This window comes from Heterodontus francisci, chromosome 19, assembly GCF_036365525.1.
Source record: "Heterodontus francisci isolate sHetFra1 chromosome 19, sHetFra1.hap1, whole genome shotgun sequence".
NCBI lineage: Eukaryota > Metazoa > Chordata > Chondrichthyes > Heterodontiformes > Heterodontidae > Heterodontus > Heterodontus francisci.
In genome coordinates, this window is record NC_090389.1 from 32001093 (window position 1) to 32025130 (window position 24038).

Here is a 24038-nt window from a genome sequence, read left to right on the forward strand (position 1 = left end):
GTATGGGAGAAGTGGGTTTTGGTTCATGGGGCACTGGCACCAGTACTGGGGAAAGTGGGGGCTGTACTGTTGGGACAGTCTGCACCTTGCTGGGACCAGTCTTCTAGCAAACTGTATAACTAGGGAAGTAGCGAGGGCTTTAAACTGAACAAGGGGAAGAGGAATCAAGCTTGGGTAGATGTAGCAAATCAAGGGGAAGAGTCAAGACAGGAGAGCAGAATAGTAATATGGGAAATGGAGGTTAGAGAATGGCAGGAAGGAACAGTGAGAAAAAACCTAAGAACACACCAACAGTCAAGACTAGCTGTTACAAAGATAACAAAAAGACAAAACTAAAGGCTTTGTATCTGAATGCACGTAGCATTCATAACAAAGTAGACGAACTGATAGAGCACATTGAAGTAAATAAATATGATCTGATAGCTATTACAGAGACATGGCTGCAGGATGACAAGGATTGCGTCCTCAATATTAAGGGGTATATAACATTCAAAAGAATAGGAAGCTAGGTAAAGGTGGAGGAGTAGCACTGTTAATAAAGGATGGCATTGGTGCAATAGTTAGAGATGACCTTGGTTCAGGAGATCAGGATGTACAATTGATTTGGGTGGAGATGAGAAATAGTAGGGGAAAGAAGTCACTAGTGGGTGTGGTCGACAGGCCCCCTAACAGTAACCACAATGTAGGACGAAGTATCCAAGGAGAAATATTGGGTGTTTGTGATAAAGGGATGGCAATAATCATGAGTGATTTTAATTTACATATAAACTGGAAAAATCAGTTTGGCAATAGTAGCCTGAATGAGGACTTCACAGAATGCTTTTGAGATAGTTTCTTTGAGCATCACCTTCTGGAACCAATCAAGGGCAGGTTATATTGTAATGTGACAGAATTAATTAATGACTTCAGAATAAAGGCACCTCTAGGTAGCAGTGACCACAATATGATTGAATTTTACATCCAGTTTGAAAGAGAGAGGAGTGGGTCTGAGCCTAGTATTTTAAACTTAAATAAGGGCAACTATGTGGGCATGAAAGCTGAGCTAGCTGAGGTGAACTGGGTTACTAGGCCAAGAGATAGATCAATAGAGAAGCAGTGGCAGACATTTAAGGTGATATTTCAGAAAACTCAGAATAAATATATTCCTACTATAAAGAAAAATTCTAAGGGGAGGACCCACCATCCATGGTTAACTAAAGAAGTTAAGAAAAGCATCAAACTTAAGGAAAAAGAATATAAATGTGCAAAGATGGGTGTCAGGTGATTGCTCAGAATATCAAGAATGGCAGAGAATGACTAAAAGGTTAATAAGGAGAAAGAAATTAGACTATGAGAGGAAGCTAGCTAGAAATGTGAAAAACGGATGGCAAGAGTGTTTACAGGTATTTACCAAAGGAAAAGAGTAAGTAAAGTGAGTGTTGGTCCTCTAGAGAGTAAGAATGGGGGTGGGGGGGGGGTTACCAGTAGATAATAAGGAAACGGCGGATGAAATGAACAAATATTTTGCTTCTGTCTTCACTATAGAGGATACTAAAAGCATTCCAGTAATAACTATAAATCAGGAGGTGGAAGGAAGAGAGGAACTTGGTGAAATTACAATCACCAGGGAAGCGGGACTGACCAAACTAATGGAACTGCGGGCTGACAAGTCCCCAGGTCCTGATGGGCTTCATCCTAGGGCCTTAAAAGAGGTGGCTAATGAAGTAGTAGATGCATTGGTGTTAATTTTTCAAAATTTGCTAGATTCTGGAAAGGTTCCATCAGAATGGAAAGCAGCAAATATAACCCCTCTATTCAAGAGTGGGGGAAGGCAGAAAACAGGTAACTATAGGCCAGTTAGCTTGATGTCTGTCATGGGGAAGATGTTAGAATTGATCATTAAGGAGGCTATAGCTGGGCACTTAGAAAAACTCAGGTAATCAGGAATAGTCAGCATGGTTTTGTGAAAGGGAAATCATGATTAACCAATTTATTGGAGTTCTTTGAAGGAATAACATGCGCTGTGGATAAAGGGGAGCTGTTGATGTACTGTACTTGGATTTCCAGAAGGCATTTGACAAGGTGTCACATAAAAGGTTATTGTGCAAAGTAGGACCTCATGGTGTATGGGGTAACATTCTAACATGGATAGAAGATTGGCTGGCTGGCAGAAAACAGAGAGTCTGCATAAATGGTTCCTTTTCTGATTGGCAGGATGTGACGAGTGGAGTCCTGCAGGGGTCTGTGCTGGGGCCTCAACTTTTTACAATTTATATCAATGACTTAGATGAGGGGAGCAATGGCATGGTAGCTAAATTTGCATATGACACAAAGATAGGTAGGAAAGTATGTTGTGAAGAGGACATAAGGAGGTTGCAGACCAATATAGATAGGTTGAGTGAGTGGCAAAAATCTGGCAGATGGAGTATGATGTGAGAAAATGTGAAGTTGTTCACTTTGACAGGAAGAATAAAAAAGCAGAGTATTACTTAAACGGGGAACGACTGCAGAATTCTGAGGTGCAGAAGGATCTAGATGTTTTAGATTAGAATGCAGGTACAGCAAGTAACAAAGAAAGCTAATAGAATGCTATCCTTTATTATGAGAGGAATTGAAAACAAAAGTAAGGATGCTATGCTTCAGTTATCCAGGACATTAGTGAGACCACAGCTCGAGTGCTGTGTGCAGTTTTGGTCTCTTTATTTAAGGAAGTGTTATGACCAGGTGAGAAAGAGCTCTAGGGTTTCCTTTCAGCCTTCACCTGGTCTTACTGTAACAGGGTTTAATTTTAAACACACTGTGTTTTTAGCTTCCCCTTGGTGAATCCTTGTTCACCACTTTTCAATTATAAGGCAAAGAAACCAGCACAAACAGGCTTTCTTAGGTTTAAAGAAGAAAAGGTGAAATTTATTAAACTTAAACTCTAATTTGGTTGACCCCTACGGATACACGACATGCCCACGCTAGCATGCATATGCAATACACACAAGCAAATAGAGACAGAAAAGAGCAGGAAAAATAAAGTGGAAACGTTTGAGGCAATATCTGAAGAGCTTTTGCTATGGTTCTTCGAGCTACCGTAGAATCTTTGATTGTAGGTAGAACTTGCTTTTTGTTGGAGCCCAATATTCTTCTTAAACCTCGTTCACTGTAGGAGACATTTCTCTCTTGGGGTTTTTGTGCCTTTAGTGGATTCAGAGCCTTGTGAGAAAGAGATGGGAGCATACAGGAGAGATCCTCTCAGTCCACGAGCAAACAGACACTCTCAGTTCAAACTGTTTGTACAATTCAGAAAACTCAGCTTGCCCAGCAGGTTAGAAACATAGAAACATAGAAAATAGGAGCAGGAGTAGGCCATTCGGCCCTTCGGGCCTGCTCCACCATTCAAAAACAGATCATGGATGATCGTCTAATTCAGTACCCTGTTCCCACTTTCTCCCCATATCCATTGATCCCTTTGGCATTAAGAAATATATCTATCTCCTTCTTGAATATATTTAATGACTTGGCCTCCACTGCCTTCTGCGGTAGAGAATTCCACAGGTTCACCACCCTCTGAATGAAGAAATTTCTCCTCATTTCAGTTCTAAATGGCATACCCCGTATCCTGAGACTAAGACCTCTGCTTCCGGACTCCGCAATCATCGGGAACATCCTCCCTGCATCTAGCCTGTCTAGTCCTGTTAGAATTTTATAGGTTTCCATGAGATCCCCTCTCATTCTTCTAAACTCTAGTGAATATAGGCCCAATCGACCCAATCGCTCCTCATACATCAATCCTGCCATCCCCGGAATCATGCCTAGTAAATCTTCTTTGCACTCCCTCCAACGCAAGAACATCCTTCCTAAAGATAAGGAGACCAAAACTCATAATACTCCAGATGTGGTCTCACCAAGGCCCTGTATAACTGCAGTAAGACATCCTTGATCCTGTATTCAAATCCTCTTGCAATGAAGGCCAACATACCATTTGTCTTCCTAATTGCTTGCTGCACCTGAATGCTTGCTTTCAGCGACTGGTGTACAAGGACACCCAAGTCCTGTTGCACCTCCCCCTTTCCCAATCTATCACCATTCAGATAATCTGCCTTTCTGTTTTTACAACCAAAGTGGATAACCTCACATTTATCCACGTTATACTGCATCTGCCATGCATTTGCCCACTCATCCAACTTGTCCAAATCACATTGGAGCCTCTTTGCATCCTCCTCACAGCTCACATTCCCCCCCAGCTTTGTGTCATTTGCAAACTTGGAAATGTTACATTTAGTTCCCTTACCCAAGTCATTAATATATATTGTGAATAGCTGGGGCCCAAGCACTGATCCCTGCAGTACCCCACTAGTCACTGCCTGCCACCCGGAAAAAGACCCATTTATTCCTACTCTCTGTTTCCTGTCCGTCAACCAATTCTCAATCCATGCCAGTATATTACCCCCAAACCCATGTGTTTTAATTTTGCATACTAACCTCTTATGTGGGACCTAATCAAAAGCCTTCTGAAAATACAAATACACCACATCCACTGGTTCTCCCTTATCGATTCTACTAGTTACATCCTCAAAAAATTCCAGTAGATTTGTTAAGCATGACTTCCCTTTCATAAACCCATGCTGACTTTGCCTAATCCCGCTTTCTAGGTGTTCTGCTATCACATCCTTCACAATAGGCTCTAGCATTTTCCCCATGACTGATGTAAGACTAACTGGTCTGTAGTTCCCTGTTTTTCCTCTCCCTCTTTTAAATAGTGGGATTACATTTGCCACTCTCCAATCTGTAGGAACTGCTCCAAAGTCTATAGAATTTTGGAAGATGACCACCAATGTACCACTACTATTTCCAGGGCCTTTTCCTTTAGTACTCTGGGATGTAGATTATCAGGCCCTGGGGATTTGTCAGTCTTTAACCCCATTAATTTCCCTAGCACTTTTTTTTACTAATACTGACTTCCTTCAGTTCCTCCCTCTCATTAGACCTTTGGTCTCTCACATTTCTGGGAGGTTATTTGTGTCCTCCTTTGTGAAGACAGAACCAAAGTATGTGTTTAATTGTTCTGCCATTTCTTTGTTCCCCATTATAATTTCCCCCGTTTCTGACTGTAAGGGACCTACACTTGTCTTCACTAATCTTTTTCTCTTCACATATTTATAGAAGCTTTTACAGTCAGTTTTTATGTTCCCCGCAAGTTTACTCTCATACTTTATTTTCCCCTGCTTAATCAACCTCTTTTTCCTCCTTTGCTGAATTCTAAACTGCTCCCAATCCTCAGACTTGCTGCTTTTTCTGGCAATTTTATATGCATCCTCTTTGGATCTAATACTATCCCTAATTTCTTTTGTAAGCCACAGTTGTGGTACCTTTCTGATTTTATTTTTGTGCCAGACAGGAATGAATAATTGTTGTAATTCATGCACACGTTCTTTAAATATTATCCATTGCCTATCCACCGTCAACCCTTTTAGTAAAGTTCCCCAATCTATCATAACCAACTTGTGCCTCATACCTTCGTAGATTCCTTTATTTAGATTCAGGACCCTAGTTTCGGATTCAGCCACTTCACTCTCCATCTTAATGAAGAATTCTATCATGTTATGGCCGCTCCTCCCCAAGGGACCCCGCACAACAAGTTTGTTAATTAATCCTTTCTCATTGCACAATATCCAGTCTAGGATAGTCTGTTCTCTAGTTGGTTCTTCAACGTATTAGTCTAAACAACTGGCACGTACACACTCCAGGAAATCCTCCTCCACAGTATTGTTGTCACCCATGATTGCAGTTGTACCCTTGTTGCATGCATCTCTAATTTCCTGTTTAATGCCATCCCTTACATCTCCACTACTGTTTGTGGCCTATCGACAACCCCCACCAACATTTTCTGCCCCTTGGTGTTTCTTAGCTCCACCCATACAAATTCCACATCATGATTGTCCGAGCCAATCTCCTTCCTCACTATTGCATTGATTTCCTCCTTTACTAACAACGCTCCCCTCCTCCTTCCTAAATATTGAATACCCCTGGATGTTCAATTCCCATTCTTTGTCACCTTGCAGCCATATCTCCGTAATTGCTACTATATCATAACCATTTATATCTATTTGCGCTGTTAATTCATCTACCTTATTGCGAATGCTCTGCGCATTAAGACACAATGCCTTTAGACTTGTCTTTTTAACATTGTTAGTCATCTTAACTTTATTTTGCACTATGGCCCCATTTGTTTCTCGCCCTTGTTTTCTCTGCCTTCCACTTTTGCTTCTTACCTTTCTGTCTTTCATTTCTTTCCTTGTTTCCCTCTCCTCTGTCTCCGTGCTCAGATTCACATTCCCCTGGCATTCTAGTTCAAAACCTCCCCGACTGGACTAGCAAACACCAGCCCCCCCCCACCCCTCCATCCCCCGCCCCCCAAGGAAATTGGTCCTGCCCGTCCAGCTTGTACAGGTCCCACCTTCCCCAGAATCGGTCCCAATGTCCCAGGAATCTGAATCCTCCCCCCTACACCATTTCTCCAGCAACGCATTCATCTGATATATCCTGATATTTCTGCTCTCGCTAGCACGTGACACTGGTAGTAATCCTGAGATTACTACCTTTAAGGTCCTACTTTTTAATTTTTGTCCTAACTCCCTACTTTCAGCTTGTAGGACCTCATCCCTTTTTTTTTACCTATGTCGCTAGTATCGATAAGTACCACGACAACTGGCTGCTTGCCCTCCCCCCTCAGAATGCCCTGCAGGCCGCTCAGAAACATCCTTGACCCTAACACCAGGGAGGCAACATACCATTCTGGAGTCTCTTTTGCGGCCGCAATAATGCCTGTCTGTTCTCCTTACGATTGAATCCCCTATCACTATAGCCCTGCCACTCTTCTTCCTTCCCTCCTCTGCCACAGAGCCAATCATGGTGCCATGAACTTGGCTCTTGCTGCTTTCCCCTGAAACATCTCCCCCAACAATATTCAAAGCGGTATATCTGTTAGAGAGGGGGATGGCCACAGGGGACTACCTGCCTTCCTCTACTCTGCCTGGTGGTCACCCATTCCCTTCCTGCCTTTGCTGCATTTACCTGCAGTGTGACCACCTCGCTAAATGTGCTATCCACGATGATCTCAGCATCATGGATGCTCCACAATGAATTCACCCGCAGCTCCAGCTCCGTAATGCGGGTAGCCAGTAGCTGCAGATGGATACACTTCCTGCACACATGGTCGTCAGGGACACTGGAAGCGTCCCTGATTTCCCACACAGCGCAGGAGGAGCATATCATGGGTGCGAGCTCTCCTGCCATGAACTACCTTTAGATTACTCAGTTACTCCCTTTAATTAAAAAATACTAATTACGCAAGGGGCCTTGTTCTACTTCAAACACTACCCACTACAATCTAAAGTCCTTAATAGATTACACTAATTAAAAAAAACACACTTTACTAGTACTAACTTTAATACTTATACGGTAGGTCTTGAGGTTTTTCAAAAAAAAGAACTTTCCCCTTATATTTTAAGCTATTTAAAGGCACTAACAGCTGTTACATACTCAACCAATCAGCTTACAGGTTTCCCGTAATGTCACTGTAAGTCTTTTTTTCCTCTTTTGAATCTCAGCGCATGGAAATACAAACAGAGCCGCCGACGCTCCAGTCCACAGGTAAGTAAGGGCCGCGAGTCCCGCTCTCTCCTTTTCCTGTCCCGCTCAGGATGCCATTCCTCCCAGGTCTGCCTGCTGACGCTCCGGTCCTCAGGTAAGTCCTCAGTTAGTCATGTGACTAGCTGGTTTGACCATGCCCATTTGTGTATTCGGCCATCTTAGCAGCCAAACTGGAATGCAAGCTCCCCCACCTTCAACCTCTGGTGATCAAAAGTCCATCGTAGGTTGAATGTGTCAGGGGATGATCCTTTGTCCTATCCTAGCACTGTCTGTTCACATGCAAATATCTTTCCAGCCAAGGGTCCATTGTGGGTTCAATGTGTCAGGGAATAGCTGCTTTGTCCTTCCAAACACAGTCTGTTAATATGCAAATATCTTTCCAGCCAAGATCTGGCAATTTTCTTTTAAAGCAAGTCCTTTCTTCACATCAACAACAGTTTGAAATTAATGTTCATGACAAAATTAAAGTGCCTCATTCGTGGCAGGTGGGGGCCCAGCGGAATGAAATGCGATTTGAGAAAAGGTGCATTTCATTAAACAGGTTGAGAGAAAAATATAAGATACAGAAAAAAAACATGCATTTCTCTCATTCATTCACAAGTCCTAAAATTTATTAAAATCACCCCTTTATTGGCATCCCAATAAACATGTCATTCTTTTTGGGAAAGTTTCTCTTCTGTTTGCCCATTTCCATGGCTGCCTAGAGTTTTTGTTCCTGCTGAGGTAATTTTTTTTCCCCCAGCAGAGTCAGTAGTGGGCGGGTCTATCCTAAACTCTCCTTCAGTGCTTTGCTGAGTCATGCAAAGGCATTTGACTTTGAGGTGGTTTGCTTTTATCAGACTGCGGGGAGGATTCTTTGCTGATCACCCCGTGGTCCTCTGGGGCACCCCTGCATGCAGGTATTTGGTACATGATGGACGTGCTTTCCAAAATGGGGTTTGGGGAGGGAATCTGCAATTGGATCCAACTGCTCTACACAAACATCAGTAGCGCAGTCTCAATCAACGGGTGGGAATCTGAAAGTTTCCCGATCAAATCTGGAGTCAGACAGGGCTGTCCTCTTTCCCCGGTCTTGTTTGTTTGCTGTATTGAACCCTTTGCTGAGTCTATTAGGAAGGATGCGAGCATAAGAGGGGTGACAATCCCAGGCAGCGGAGGCACTCAGGTCAAAACCTCCCTGTACATGGATGACGTCGCCGTCTTCTGCTCGGATCCGCTGTCCGTGCGCAGACTGATGAGCATCTGCGACCAGTTCGAACTGGCCTCGGGAGCCAAAGTTAACCACGGCAAGAGCGAGGCCATGTTCTTTGGGAACTGGGCTGACCGATCCTTTGTCCCCTTCACCGTCAGGTCAGATTACCTGAAGGTGCTGGGGATATGGTTCGGAAGTGCCGGGGCGTGCACCAAAACATGGGAGGAGCGAGTAGCCAAGGTACGACAAAAGTTGGGCATGTGGGGGCAGCGATCTCTCTCCATTGTGGGTAAGAACCTGGTCATCAGGTGCGAGGCGCTCACGTTGTTGCTCTACGTGGCGCAGGTCTGGCCCATACCCCACTCCTGCGCCGTGGCAGTCACCCGAGCCATTTTCCGCTTCGTCTGGGGATCTAAAATGGACCGGGTCCGGAGGGACACGATGTTCAAATCTCTGGACAAGGGCGGGAAAAATGTACCCAACGTGGCCCTCATCCTGATGACCACCTTCGTGTGCGGCTGCATCAAGCTATGTGTAGATCCCCAGTACGCAAACTCCAAGTGTCACTACGTGCTGAGGTTCTATCTGTCCCCGGTGTTGCGAAGGATGGGCCTGGTCACATTGCCGCGGAACGCACCATGCAGTTGGGCGGCGCCGTACCACCTATCCTTCATGGAGCAGTTTCTGCGGAAAAACACCTTTGACCACCGGTCCATCAGGCAGTGGTCTGCACGGAATGTCCTCAAGGCCCTACGGGAAAAGGAAACGGTGGATCCTGTCGGATGGTTCCCCGAGCAGACCGTCAAAGTCATTTGGCGGAATGCTTCATCACCAGAACTTTCAAACAAGCACCAAGACGTAGCTTGGCTGGTGGTGAGAAGGGCCCTCCCCGTCAGATCCTTCATGCACACCCGAAGTCTCGCCCCTCCGCACAGTGCCCCCGCGTTGGCTGTGGTGGGGAAGAGACGGTCGCCCACCTCCTCCTGGAATGTGCCTTTGCAAAGCAGGTGTGGAAAGAGATGCAGTGGTTTTTGTCAAGGTTCATCCCAAGCAGCTCTGTAACACAGGAGTCTGTGCTCTACGGGCTGTTCCCAGGGACGCACACCGAGACAAACATCAACTGCTGCTAGAGGACTATCAATTCGGTGAAAGACGCCCTTTGGTCTGCCCGAAACTTGCTGGTCTTCCAGCGCAAAGAGTTGTCCACCACCGAATGTTGCAGACTGGCACATTCCAAGGTCCAGGACTACGTGCTGAGGGACGCACTAAAGCTTGGGGCAGCCGCAGCAAAGGCTCAATGGGGAAAGACCACAGTGTAAGGTTCCCCCACCAAGCTGGACTGAGGGGCTGGAACCATGGGAAGCCCCTCGAACTGTATCGTTAATATTCTCAATTGCTGTAAATGTAAAACTGTAATTGACATGACAATTGTGAAACGGAAGGGTTGGGAAGAAACTCATGACATTATTGAAAGAAACTGATCTCTTTTGCAATGTTTGTATTTTTTCGTGCTGTTTGGAAACTGTTTGGCAATGTAATTTTTACAGAGTTTTATGAATAAAGTATATTTTGGAAAAAAAAAAGTATTTGTGCAGAATCTACTGCACTCCACTGTGGCACTTTGACATGGTGAGGCATCATCCTCATGGTTTCTTTGCCCTCTGGAGGTCTTTCTTTGTCCCTGCAGGTTCTTGTAAATGCTGTTAGCAACTCTGGTGGGGTGCTTCTACTGTCCGCATTTACATAGGAGGTTGTGGGGTCTACCTTTTCAAATTTTTCGGGGCTGGCTGACTGGACAGTCGGGGTTTTCATCTGGGATTCTTCCCGGACTTCCTTTAGCCTGCCCTCTTGGTCTCTTTTTCCCCTTCCTTGTCGAAGCTTTTGCCAGCCTTGTGCCTGCCTGTCCCTTTTTGTTTTCATCAGGGGTCTCTTACAGTTCACAAGCCCTCTGCTAAAGTGTCCTCCTAACATGGGTACATGATTTAGATTTTTTAGATTTTAGATTTAGAGATACAGCACTGAAACAGGCCCTTTGGCCCACCGTGTCTGTGCCGACCATCAACCACCCATTTATACTAATCCTACACTAATTCCATATTCCTATCACATCCCCACCTGTCCCTATATTTCCCTACCACCTACCTATACTACGGGCAATTTATAATGGCCAATTTACCTATCAACCTGCAAGTCTTTGGTATGTGGGAGGAAACCGGAGCACCCGGAGGAAACCCACGCAGACACAGGGAGAACTTGCAAACTCCACACAGGCAGTACCCAGAATTGAACCCGGGTCGCTGGAGCTGTGAGGCTGCAGTGCTAACCACTGCGCCACTGTGCCGCCCCAGGTTTCACTGTAGGTTGATGTTCCCCCTCGACCTGGCACATATGGCAACTCCTGCAGTACCCCCAACATCTTTGTGGATTTTAGCCAGTCAAACTGCTGTCTTATGCGGACTTTGGTCTTTCGTATACCGGCATGTACAGCCACTGCAGACCCGTGGGCCCTTCTTAATATTTCTCCCCAGTACCTTTGTGGCACCACTAACTGGTGAACTACTGTCCACTCCTTGTTCTCTGGTCTGTGAGGAGAACTCCATTTCCTCATCAGTACCTCATTCTTTAAATAGTAGCAATCAGGGACTCCCTCTGCTTCACTTTCAAACTGGGCAGCCTGTGCTAACTTTTGCAATACTCGGTCGGCTCGCTGAGCCTCAGCTAGGGACAAGCCATTTAATTCATTCCCTGGGTCTCCTAACTTTCCAAAGAAAGTCTCAGACAGGCAGACCCCCTGGTCATATGCCTGCAGTGCCAAAGCAGTCTGCTCTGGTGGAGCTGGTTTTATCATGGCCTGATCCACTGCACATTCAGGGAAACTACAGGGGTCCATCTCCCACCACTGCCCTGTCTCTCTGACCTCCTGCGGTCTTTCTTTCACTACTGGTGCTACCACCTTCACGCCCGCCAAATCATTACCTAGGAGCAGGTCAACCCCATCCACAGGCAAACTAGGGACAATCGCTACAGTCACCAGTCCCGAAACTAGGTCGTGCTCTAGGTGCATCCGATGTACAGGTACAGGCCTACACTGCCCTCAAATACAATTCACTACCATTTTGGTGTTCACTGCACTCTCTGGGGGAAAGGTCAGGCCTTTTCCCAGAAAAAGGGATCTAGTGGCCCCTATGTCCCTGAGAATTACTATGGGCTTGCTTGCCCCACTCGAGGGGTATGGGGTTACTTTCTCTTCAAACACAAAACCCTGATAGCCTTCAGGAATCCTATTAAATTTTCCTGCACTTGCAGCCGGAAGCTTCCTGGGTCTCACTGTTACTGCAGTTAAAGCCACAGCTTTTTCTGCTGTGCTTTCCATCAGGTCCCGTCTTCACTGAGCAGGTGTGCCTTGATTAACCCTACAGGTTTTCCCTTTAATTTCCAGCAGTCAGCTTTTAAATGCCCTACTTTATTACAATAGAAGCACACAGGTCTCCGGGTCTCACTCTTGCTCACAGCACCTTCCTTTTTGGCTAGAGGAGGGCCCCCTGTGTCTCCCGCTTTCCTTTCTCTCCCAGAACTACTTGGGCTCCTATCACCTTCTCACCCTTTGTCCTTTTCGGATTTGTGGAGGTGATTAGGAAAGGTTCTCCCCTGGGAAACCGACTTATAAATGAAAGCAAACTCATTGGCCAGAACGGCCGCTTGCCGGGCTCTCTAACCCTAACGTGCTCCTCTACATGGGTCTTTATGGAGTGTGGGTGAGAGTGTTTAAATTCCTCTAACAGAATTACTTCTCTAAGATTCTCATAGCTGAGCTGTACTTGAAGAGCCCTCAGCCACTAGTCAAAAGTCAGCTGCTTACTTCTTTCAACTCCAGATAAGTTTGATTAGCTTGCTTTTTGAGGGTTCTAACCTTTTGGCGATAGGCTTCGGTTACTAATTCATATACCCCAAGGATAGCATTTTCATTCATTTAATTCAGGGGCAGCACATTGGCGCAGTGGTTAGCACTGCAGCCTCACAGCTCCAGCGACCGGGGTTCAATTCTGGGTACTGCCTGTGCGGAGTTTGCAAGTTCTCCCTGTGCCTGCATGGGCTTTCGCCAGGTGCTCCGGTTTCCTCCCACAGCCAAAGACTTGCAGGTTGATAGGTAAATTGGCCATTATAAATTGCCCCTAGTATAGGTAGGTGGTAGGGGAATTGTGGGGATATGGTAGGAATATGGGATTAATGTAGGATTAGTATAAATGGGTGGTTGATGGTCAGCACAGACTTGGTGGGCTGAAGGGCCTGTTTCAGTGCTGTGTCTCTAAATAAATAAATAAATAAAAATAAAAAATTTGATGAACTCTCATCTGGCAACAGGGAATAAACCTCATGGGCTTTTCCAGTTAGCTTGATTTGTAGTAAAATAGGCCAGGTCTCAGCTGTCCATTTTAGCTGCCTTGCCAGTTTCTCAAAGGACACAAAAAACACTTCCACATCTTCCTCATTGAATTTTGGGATTGGTTGAGCTAGTTTTAACAATTTTGTACCCAGCCCTGAATTATGCTCCTCCATATTGGCCATGCTTTCACTGAGGTTAATCTGTCACACCCTAATTAACTCAAGCTGCTTCAACTATCTCTCCGCATTCTTTCTGGAAGGTTCATTCTTTTTCTCTCTCCTCTCTTGCTTTCTCTCTCTCCTCTTTCTCTTTTTCTTCACATTCCTTCTGAAAGGCTCTTTCTTTCACCCTCTCCTGTCTCTTTCTCTCACCTCAAATTCAAGTTTCCTCTGTTCCAATTGCAGCTTTGCTAGCAATACCCTGTAGGGATCTACTTCTAACCATGTTTCTGCTTCCTCAAATTCAAGGGAAAAATGGTTGGCCACTAGTCTTAGGAGTTCAGATATCCTAGCCTTGCCACGTACACTGATCCCACACTGCTCAGCCATTTTCCTCAACTCCTGCACAGATAGTGTTTTTAACTTATCCCAAGTTACTTCACCCTGGCTTGGGGAGCTACTAGCTTCAGTCACAGACATGTTTGTATTCAAGCACACAAAACCACAAGAAAACCTGTATTGAAATCTTGCTCTTTTTTGATTGGGAACAATTTGGCTTCCCACTTCCAATTTCTCGCGCTTTGTCTGTGGGTACAATCCTGGACGGTAGCACCCAAACTTCTGTTCCAACCAGGTGAGAAAGTTGTCTAGGGTTCCCTTTCAACCTTCACCTGGTCTTACTGTAACAGGATTTAATTTTAAACACACTGTTTTTAGCTCCCCCTTGGTGAATTCTTGGTCACCACTTTCCAATTGTAAGGCAAAGAAACCAGCACAAACAGGCTTTCTTGGGTTTAAAGAAGAAAAGGTGAAATTTATTAAACTTGAACTTAAACTCTAATTCAGTTGACGCCTACGAATACACGACACGCCCACACTGGTATGCATACACGATATGCACATGCAAATAGAGACAGAAATGAGCAGAAGAAAAATAAAGTGGAAAACTTTGAGGCAATATCTGAGGGGTTTTTGTTATGGTTCATGGAGCTTACTGTAGAGTCCTTCATTGTAGGTAAATCTTGCTTTTCATTAGGGCCCAGTATTCTTCTGTTTTTGTCAGGCGGCTTTTCTCGGGCCTGGGCCGCCCAACCGGCCATGGGTAAAATCCCTGTGGCGGCGGGCGGAGGCCTTCAGTGGCCTTGATTGGCCTGGGGTGGGCGGTATGGTTTTCGCTGCCTCTGCCCTGTGTAAAATGGCGGTGGAGGTGGGAGCAGGTCGGGAAGGGGCCCCCAAGCCTCTCGCTCCATTTTACGCCCCCTGCTGCCTTCCTGCTCTTTGCGGAGGGGGGGTGGGGCTTAAAATTCAGCCCTATGCTTCCACATTTAGATGCAGAACAACAGGGAGACCCAACAAGGCTACTCACAACACTTAAAGGAGTCTGTCGGGACAAACATTAGCCATACATGATGTGGATGTAGGGGAATCCTCTCCTATAAATCAGCATCCTTATCGCTTAGGTCCAGAGAAACAAGCCCAGGTGAAAGCAGAAATCCAATACATGTTGGAAAACCATCTAATTGAATCCAGTCAAAGCAGCTGGTGTTCCCCAGTGGTGTTAGTGCCTAAGCCTGATGGTTTTGCATAGACTACAGAAAGGTTAATGCAGTAACAAAGGCAGACTCCTACCCAATTCCTTGCTTGGAAGACTGTATTGACAGAGTTGGCAGTGCCATGTCTCTCACCAGAATAGATTTGTTAAAGGGATACTGGCAGGTTCCTTTAACACCCCGAGCTAAAGAAATATCAGCCTTTGTCACACCAGATGGTCTTTTCCAATGCTGAGTGATGCCATTCAGGCTAAAAAATGCCCAGCAACCTTCCAGAGACTAATGAACCAAGTGGTAGCCAGTGTTCCTAACCATGTGATTTACTTTGATGATGTACTGGTATACAGTGACACTTGGAAGGGCCACTTGGAACAATTAGAATCTCAATTTAAAAAATTACAGTCAGCTGATTTAGTGATAAACCTTGCCAAAAGTGAAATTGCAAAAACATGGGTCACCTACCTAGGGCATATAGTAGGGCAAAGACAAGTGTTGCCAAGAACAGCAAAAGTAAAAGCATTGGTGGAGTTTCCTTCCCACAAGACTAAACAAGAAATCATGAGGTTTTTGGGAATGTGTGGTTTCTGCTGCGTTTGTACCAAATTTCAGCACTATAGCTGCTCCACTGATGGATTTGGTACAAAAGAAAGCCAAGGTAGTGGAGTCAGGGGAGTGCCAAGCATCTTTTGAGAGACTGAAAGAAATTTTGATCAATGAACTAGTGTTGGCTGCCCCAAATTTCACTCAGCCCTTCAAGGTAGCAAATGATGCTTGTGACCTTGGGATAGGTGTAATCATGTTACAAGAACATGAATCGGGCATAGAAAGGCCAGTGGGATACTTCTCCAAAAAGCTAAATCGGCACCAAAAGAGATACTCTACAGTGAAAAAAGAAACTCTGGCTTACTACTAGCTCTTAAACATTTTGAAGTCTATGTCTGCCATGACTACTGGTTAATACTGACCATAATCCCCTAGCCTTTATGGAAAAATTCAAAAAACAGAATGCCAGACTATTTCAATGGAGATTACTATTGCAGCCCTATCACTTAAAGATTATCCACATTGTGTGGAAAACAATATATTTGCTGATGCTTTGTCTAGAATTTAACTTTGCTTTGTGATATCTAAGTACAAAGCTGGTACAAGGCAGAATTGCATTCATTACAGGTAAAGGCTGAATGAGAATGTGTGTAAATATGTTTTAGTATATTTTCTTTTTTTTTTGTACACACTTAATAACGAAATGCATTTAAAAATGGTGTTTCATTCCTCCAAGGGTGGAGGTGTCATGAACATGCTTCCATTATTAATATTTTTTGAGGATTTGTGTTTGAAAGACTGGAAAATACCTGAGGAGATGCTAGACTTGTTTTTTTTTCCAAAAGGATCACTGGAAGGACACTTGGGACTTCATGTAAAAACACTCACTGGAAGTCACATGTCTTAAGTTAAGTAGACAGCAGGATCTTTGTTGGCTATTGGAGTTGTTTACAGAGAAGTCACATGTCTAGATTTATGGTGGTCAGGAGTTGATTTTGTTTATGAACTGTTGGAATGAGCAGTTCCTGTGTATCCTGCTAAGGGAGAAGCCACCCAACTCATCCTTTTCCACTTGTGTTGAAAAATCTTCTGAGAATCCATTTAGTTTTTAGTTTAGTTTAGAGATACAGCACTGAAACAGGCCCTTCGGCCCACCGAGTCTGTGCCGACCATCAACCACCCATTTATCCACATCCTACACTAATCCCATATTTCTACCACATCCCCACCTGTCCCTATATTTCCATACCACCTACCTATACTAGGGACAATTTATAATGGCCAATTTACCTACCAACCTGCAAGTCTTTTGGCTGTGGGAGGAAACCGGAGCACCCGGAGAAAACCCACGCAGACACAGGGAGAACTTGCAAACTCCACACAGACAGTACCCAGAATTGAACCCGGGTCGCTGGAGCTGTGAGGCTGCGGTGCTAACCATTGCGCCACTGTGCCGCCCTTCTGAGTTCCGAAGAAGGGTCACTGACCCGAAACGTTAACTCTGCTTCTCTTTCCACAGATGCTGCCAGACCTGCTGAGTGATTCCAGCATTTCTTGTTTTTGTTCCACCATTGACATGCTGTTCGCCCTTCGCCAGCTACAGGAGAAATGCCAAGAACAACAGATGCCCCTCTCCATTGCTTTCATTGATCTCACCAAAGTCTTTGACCTCGTCAGCAGACGTGGTCTCTTCAGACTACTAGCAAAGATCCGATGTCCACCAAAGCTACTAAGTATCATCACCTCATTCCATGACAATATGAAAGGCACAATTCAACATAGCGGCGCCTCATCAGACCCCTTTCCTATCCTGAGTGGCGTGAAACAGGGCTGTGTTCTCACACCCACACTGTTTGGGATCTTCTTCTCCCTGCTGCTCCCACATGCGTTCAAGTCTTCAGAAGAAGGAATTTTCCTCCACACAAGATCAGATGGCAGGTTGCTCAACCTTGCCCATCTAAGAGCGAAGACCAAAGTACAGAAAATCCTCATCAGGGAACTCTTCTTTGCTGACAATGCTGCATTAACATCCCACACTGAAGAGTGTCTGCAGAGACTCATCGACAGGATTGCGGCTGCCTGCAACGAATTTGGCCTAACCATCAGCCTCAAGAAAACGAACATCATGGGACAGGACGTCAGAAATGCTCCATTCATCAATATCGGCGACCACGCTCTGGAAGTGGTTCAAGAGTTCACCTGCCTAGTCTCAACTATCACCAGTAACCTGTCTCTCGATGCAGAAATCAACAAGCGCATGGGAAAGGCTTCCACTGCTATGTCCTGACTGGCCAAGAGAGTGTGGGAAAATGGCGCACTGACATGGAACACAAAAGTCCGAGTGTATCAAGCCTGTGTCCTCAGTACCTTGCTCTACAGCAGCGAGGCCTGGACAATGTATGTCAGCCATGAGCGACGTCTCAACTCATTCCATCTTTGTTGCATTCGGAGAATCCTTGGCATCAGGTGGCAGGACCGTATCTCCAACACAGAAATCCTCGAGGCGGCCAACATCCCCAGCATATACACCCTACTAAGCCAGCGGCGCTTGAGATGGCTTGGCCATGTGAGCCACATGGAAGATGTCAGGATCCCCAAGGACACATTGTACAGCGAGCTCATCACTGGTATCAGACCCACCGGCCGTCCGTGTCTCCGCTTTAAAGATGTCTGCAAAAGCAACATGAGATCCTGTGACATTGATCACAAGTCGTGGGAGTCAGTTGCTAGTGATCGCCAGAGCTGGCGGACAGCCATAAAGGCGGGGCTAAAGTGTGGCGAGTCGAAGAGACTTAGCAGTTGGCAGGTAAAAAGCCAGAAGCGCAAGGCGTGAGCCAACTGTGTAACAGCCCCGGCAACCAATTTTATCTTCAGCGCCGGTAGAAGACTCTGTCACTCTAGAATTGGACTTTATAGCCACTCCAGGCGCTGCTTCACAAACCACTGACCACCTCCAGGCACTTACCCATTGTCGCTTGGGACAAGAAGGCCAAAGAAGAAGAAGAAGAAGAAGATGTGTGCGTGTGTTGGGTTATTTAGAATATATTTATACTTTCATATTTCAACCTGTCTGTTAATAAGCTTTGCACCTTTATTGAAAAAGTCTTGTTTTATAATAAATTAATAATCTTGTTGTTTATTAAAGAAATCTGGTTGGTGGATTTGCATTCTGAAACAGATAGATAAAAGTATATAATTGGCCATATCCATATCCGTAACTGGTTAAAATATTTTTGAATATACGTTGTGACCAGTGGAGTAGTGGGACTAGATGGAGACAGTACATTCCTCCAACCTCGGCCATAACACCACACAGAATTAAGCAACATAGCACAACAACTTCCATTTTTTCTCTTCAAAGAATTCTTCATTCTCGACCTGCCATTCATATGGTCTTTTCTTGTTTTAAAAATAGCTCTTCTCCCTCCATTAGAGCCAAGAGCTCCTCAATTCCCTTAAATTCTTAGTATTTTAGTTTACGTTGTGTGTGATCCACTGACTTCATTGATTTAGTCATTAGCTCACACAAGTCTCCTCTTGCATTTTCTAATGCTTGTTTCAATCTCCTATTGTTTGTAAAATATCCTCTCCTGTATTGCCTACTAACTCCCTAACCTTGGGCTGTAGTGGTGGTAGCTAACAGTTGTGACTGATGCCAGAATGACCAATATATCATTTATTCATTATTGATGTAGCACCTTTCTCTGCACTTTCTCTTTTAACAGATCATTTATATTATTTTTGTTTATCTGTGTGCAAAGTGAGCCGAGTGTCCTAACAAATATCTTTCACCAAACCTTCTAGGTGGGTCATCACAGTCACATATGACTCTCCTGTTTTGTTCATGATAGGAACCAACATCTCTCCACTGACTATGTCAATTAGCTTCTTTTGAAGAGCATCCCTGACAGTCACCATGGTTGCTTCACTGGAGGGAAAACCCCATACACCCAAGGAAAAGATTTCCTAGCTAAACACAGTTTGGTTTTGTATAAGTCCTGAACATTTTACATACTAGGTGTCACACAGGTCAGAGAGTTGCTAGTCAGATTCTGGCACCTGTCACCAAATATGTTTGCAATGTAAGCCTTTCATTGTGCTCAACCAAGTCCAGACCAACACAATGGCCTGAATTTTACGGCCCCACAAATAGCAGGCTGGTGGTAAGGGTGGGGGCGTGGCATGAGGATGTAAAATGAAGTGGGAACCTCGGATGGTCCTTTACGACCTGCTCCCACCTACGCCACCATTTTACGCGGGGCGGCGGCGGCGATCAACGGCCCGCCCGCCCCAGACCAATCAAGGCTCTTAAGTGGCCAGTAAACAGCCACTTAAGGGCCTTTGCCCACCGCCACGGGGATTTTACTAGCGGCCGGTGGGCGGCCCAAGCCCGAGAAAAACCGCCTGTAAAATTCAGGCGGCCTTCTGTTGGCCTGGGGACGGCCCCTCCTGATCTGGCACCATGTGCCCGATGGAGGACCGCCCCCGATGTCCCAACCACCCCCAACGCCTAACACGATCCCCGCCTCCCCAGTCGACCCAACCTTGCCTCATCAGGGACCGACTGATCACCCCCAGCGAGGCCCCAAAAACTTACCTCTTTTCCGTCCTCTCCATCATCTTGCTCTTGAAGCTGGGCTGCAGTCCCAGCAGTGGCCACCACTCCCAGTGGCGCAGCTGGACTAAAAGCTCCATTAGGTGGGACTTCCTGCCTCAATGAGGTGAAAGTCCCACCTATAAACAATTAAAGGCCTGGGGACCGTAAATCTGATCTAGATCCCCAGGCCCAGCGGAGGGGGCATCGCCACCAACCTTTCGGTCCGAGATCAGCTCCCCACCGACAAGCGCAAAATTCCGGCGAGTAGGCATACAGGGAAATGACCATGTAATTCATCTGGTGGAGGCATAATCTTCATCGATGCTGTGATCCTGAAGAAAAGATAAAGACCATTATAAGCCTTTTGTCATGCACATTGTTCTTGCTGACTCATTGGCTGGAATTTTACAGCCCTCTGCAGGAACAGTTTGGTGGCGGAAAGGGGCGTAAAATTGAGTGGTAGGCAGTGGGGGTGGGGGAGGGACTGTTCCCGATGCCTTCCGACCCCCACTGAAATTTTACGAGGGGCAGCGAAATGGCCTGCCCACCCCTGGCCAATCAAGGTCCTTAAGTGGCCAATTTACTGCCACTTAAGGCCCCTTCTCACTGCTGTTGTGTTTATGCGGGGTTTAATTCTGATATCTGATTTAACTGTGAGCAATGCAGATATCACACTGTGTTAAATAACTAACTGATTTATTTAAAGCACGATAACATTAACTATAATCGATCTTCCAGATTGGAGCACATGTGTTATATATCAAAATCTTACAGCTGCAGCACTAGTCTTGAGAGCTGTGTGTTCAGTGGCAGATCCAAGCTGTGTCTCATAGCAGGCCATGTGTCTGTGAGAGACATGGCAGTGGTGGGAGATGGATCCCGCAGAGCCCCTGAATGTGTAGTGGGTCAGGCCTTCATCAAACCAGCTCCCCCAAAGGAGACTGCATTGGCACTGCAGGCAGATGACCAGGAGGTCTGCCTGTCCGAGACTTTCTTTGGAAAATTAGGAGACCCAGGGAATGAATTAAATGGATTTTCCCTAGCTGATGCTCAGTGAGCCCACCCAGTATTTCGAGGGTTAGCACAGGCTGCCCAGTCTGAAAGTGAAGCAGAGGGAGTCCCTGATTACTACTATTTAAAGAATGAGGTACCGATGAGGAAATTGAGTTCTCCTCACAGACCTGAGGGCAAGGAGTGGGCAGTAATTCACCAGTTAGTGGTACCACAGAGGTACCCGGGAGAAATATTAAGAAGGCCCATGAGACTACAGTGGCTGTACATGCCGGTATACGAAAGACCAAAGTCCACATAAGACAGCAGTTTGACTGGCCAAAACACCACAAAGATGTGGTGGAGTGCTGCAGAAGTTGCCACACTGGCCAGGTTGAGGGGAAACCCCAACCTAAAGTGAAACCTGCACCCCTAAGTTCTATACCGGTGTTAGGAGGACCCTCCAGCAGAGGGCTGGTGAACTGTAAGGGTCCCCCAAAGAAAACAAAAGGGGACAGGCAGGCACACCGCTGGCAAGAGAAGGGGAAAAAGTGACCAGGGGGGCAGGTTAAAGAAAGTCTGGGAAAAATCCTGGATAAAAACCCCTACTGTCCAGTCAACGAACCCTGAAAAATGTGAAAAGTTAGACCCGACATCCTCCTATGTGAATGCAGACTCTAGAAGCACCCCACCAGAGTTGCTAACAGCATTTACAGGAACCTGCAGAGACAAAGAGAGACCTCTAGGGGGCAGAGAAACTGGGAGGGTCATGCCTCACCTAGTCAAAGTGTCACAGGAGATTGCAGTTTAGTCTGCACAAATACCTGCAGGTATGAGTGTCCCAGAGAACAAAGGGGAGAGTAACAAAGACTCCTCCCCCAAGTCAGAGGAAAAGGGAACCACCCATCCCCTGAAGCCAAAAGTCTTTGCATGTCTTAGAGTTCAGGATAGACCCGCCCACTACTAACTCTCCTGAGAAAAAGGGTGGAAATTAAAGCAGCTCTCGTATCCCAGACAGACCATTTTTAATGAGCTTTAAGACAGATGAATGAGTGTAAATGAATGAGAGAAATGCATGATTTCTTTCTGTATCTTATATTTCTCTCAAACTCTGTAATGAAATGCGCCATTTTCTTCAAATCACATTTCATTCCCCTGGGTGTGGAGGTGTCAGGCAAACCCAGGCACACATTATTTTGCCACATGAACAAAAACTTAAAATTGCAAGCCCTGACTGGAAGGACATTTGCATAGTACCAGACAATGTTGAAACAATGGGAACCCAGAAGTTACTTCTCCAATATACAGAAGTGGTCAGACCAGTTTTAGTCATATGACTAGCTGGCTGGAGCTTTTGAATTTGAACTTCCAACAAAGGATTTGAACTCAGAACTCCATGTGCTCATGGACTGAGAATATCTCCTCTCCTCTCCTGCCTGTCTTCATCTCTTCCCATGGAACTGACTCTTGTGAAAACACGTGAAACTCAAAGAGAGAACAGTTTCCTATGTGAACAAGGTTTTTAAGAAGACTACTGGGAGCAATGAAATGCAAGACCATATCTTCAATCAAGGACTACAGCGAGCTTGGGAAACAGTAACAAGATGTTGCCTCAAACTGTTCTACTTATCTTTTTTTCTCCTCTTTTCTGTTTCTATCTGCATGTTTCTATCATGCGTGCATGCTAGCATGGGCACATCATATGTTACATAGGCGTTAACTGTATTAGATTTTAAGTTTAAGGTTTAATAAATTTCATCTTTCTTCTTTAAACCAAAGAAAGCCTGTTTGTGCTCATTTCTTTGCCTTATAATTGAAAAGTTGTGAACAAGGATTCACAAAGCAGGAGCTCAAAACACAGTGTGTTTAAAATTAAACCCTGTTACAATAAGACCAAGTGAAGATAGTAACAGACCCTTAGACACACCAGTCTACATCTGCAGCATCCCTGTGTAAACCATTAGAGGCAGCAGCTGACTGAGCCAATGTCCATGTCACTGCATCTGTGGAGATGCTCATGAGTAATCATGGCAATGGCAATGATGTTATTGCATACGTTGGCTCTTCTGAAGATTCAAAGGTGCAAAGGGATGTGACATTGGCGCTACATGCTGCCACACATCATTCACACAGAGAAAAGGACACATATGTTGGTGAGGAACATTTAGTGAAAGACATATGTACATTGCTGAGATACCTGAACATTCCCATTTGTTTCAGTGTGTTCTCTGTAAACCTCTGTAATACCTTTTATGGTCTATTTAAGTCTCACGTCCTGGAATGTGCAAACGTGTGATTATTCACCCAGGTGCGGCACGCCTACAAGAAGGACTGTTACGCTTGAGTGGGAGGAGAGGATTGCAACTTCACAGGACACTGGGACACAGCAGGATAAATATGTGGCGGCAAAGCAGAAAGTGCTGGGGTAACTCAGCAGGTCAGGCAGCACTTGTAGAGAGAGAAGCAGAGTAAACTTCCAGGTCCGTGAACTTGGACAAGTTAACTCTGCTTCTCTCTCCACAGATGCTGCCTGACCTGCTGGATTTCTGCAGCACTTTCTGCTTTGCTGCCAGATTGACAGCAGCCCCACTCTTCAGTGGTCAGGTAAGGATTCTTTGACAGCTGTTAGGAAGCAGGTACTGGAGCGCTTAAAATAGGTCCCCAGCACCTGCTGCTCAACTGTCAAAACTCTCGCTGTGCTGGGGGCTCAGCGGCAGCCTACAAATGTGGGCGTGCCGCCAAGTTCAAAGGGCGCCGCGACAGAGCACGGTGCCCCAGTAGAATTCAGCCCAAAATGTGTATGTTCAGGTTTAGGGGAATGGTAGTGGAAGTGAAAGTCAACCAGGACAGTCTTCAAAGCTGCATTTTCAATTTCAAAACACTGCAATGAAACATTAACTTTCAAGTCAATTGCTGACAATTCTAGCACTACCACAGGCTGCAGCTGGCCGAAAATGTTTAATGGTGCACACGGGTACTGTATGTAACATATTCATTTTTCACA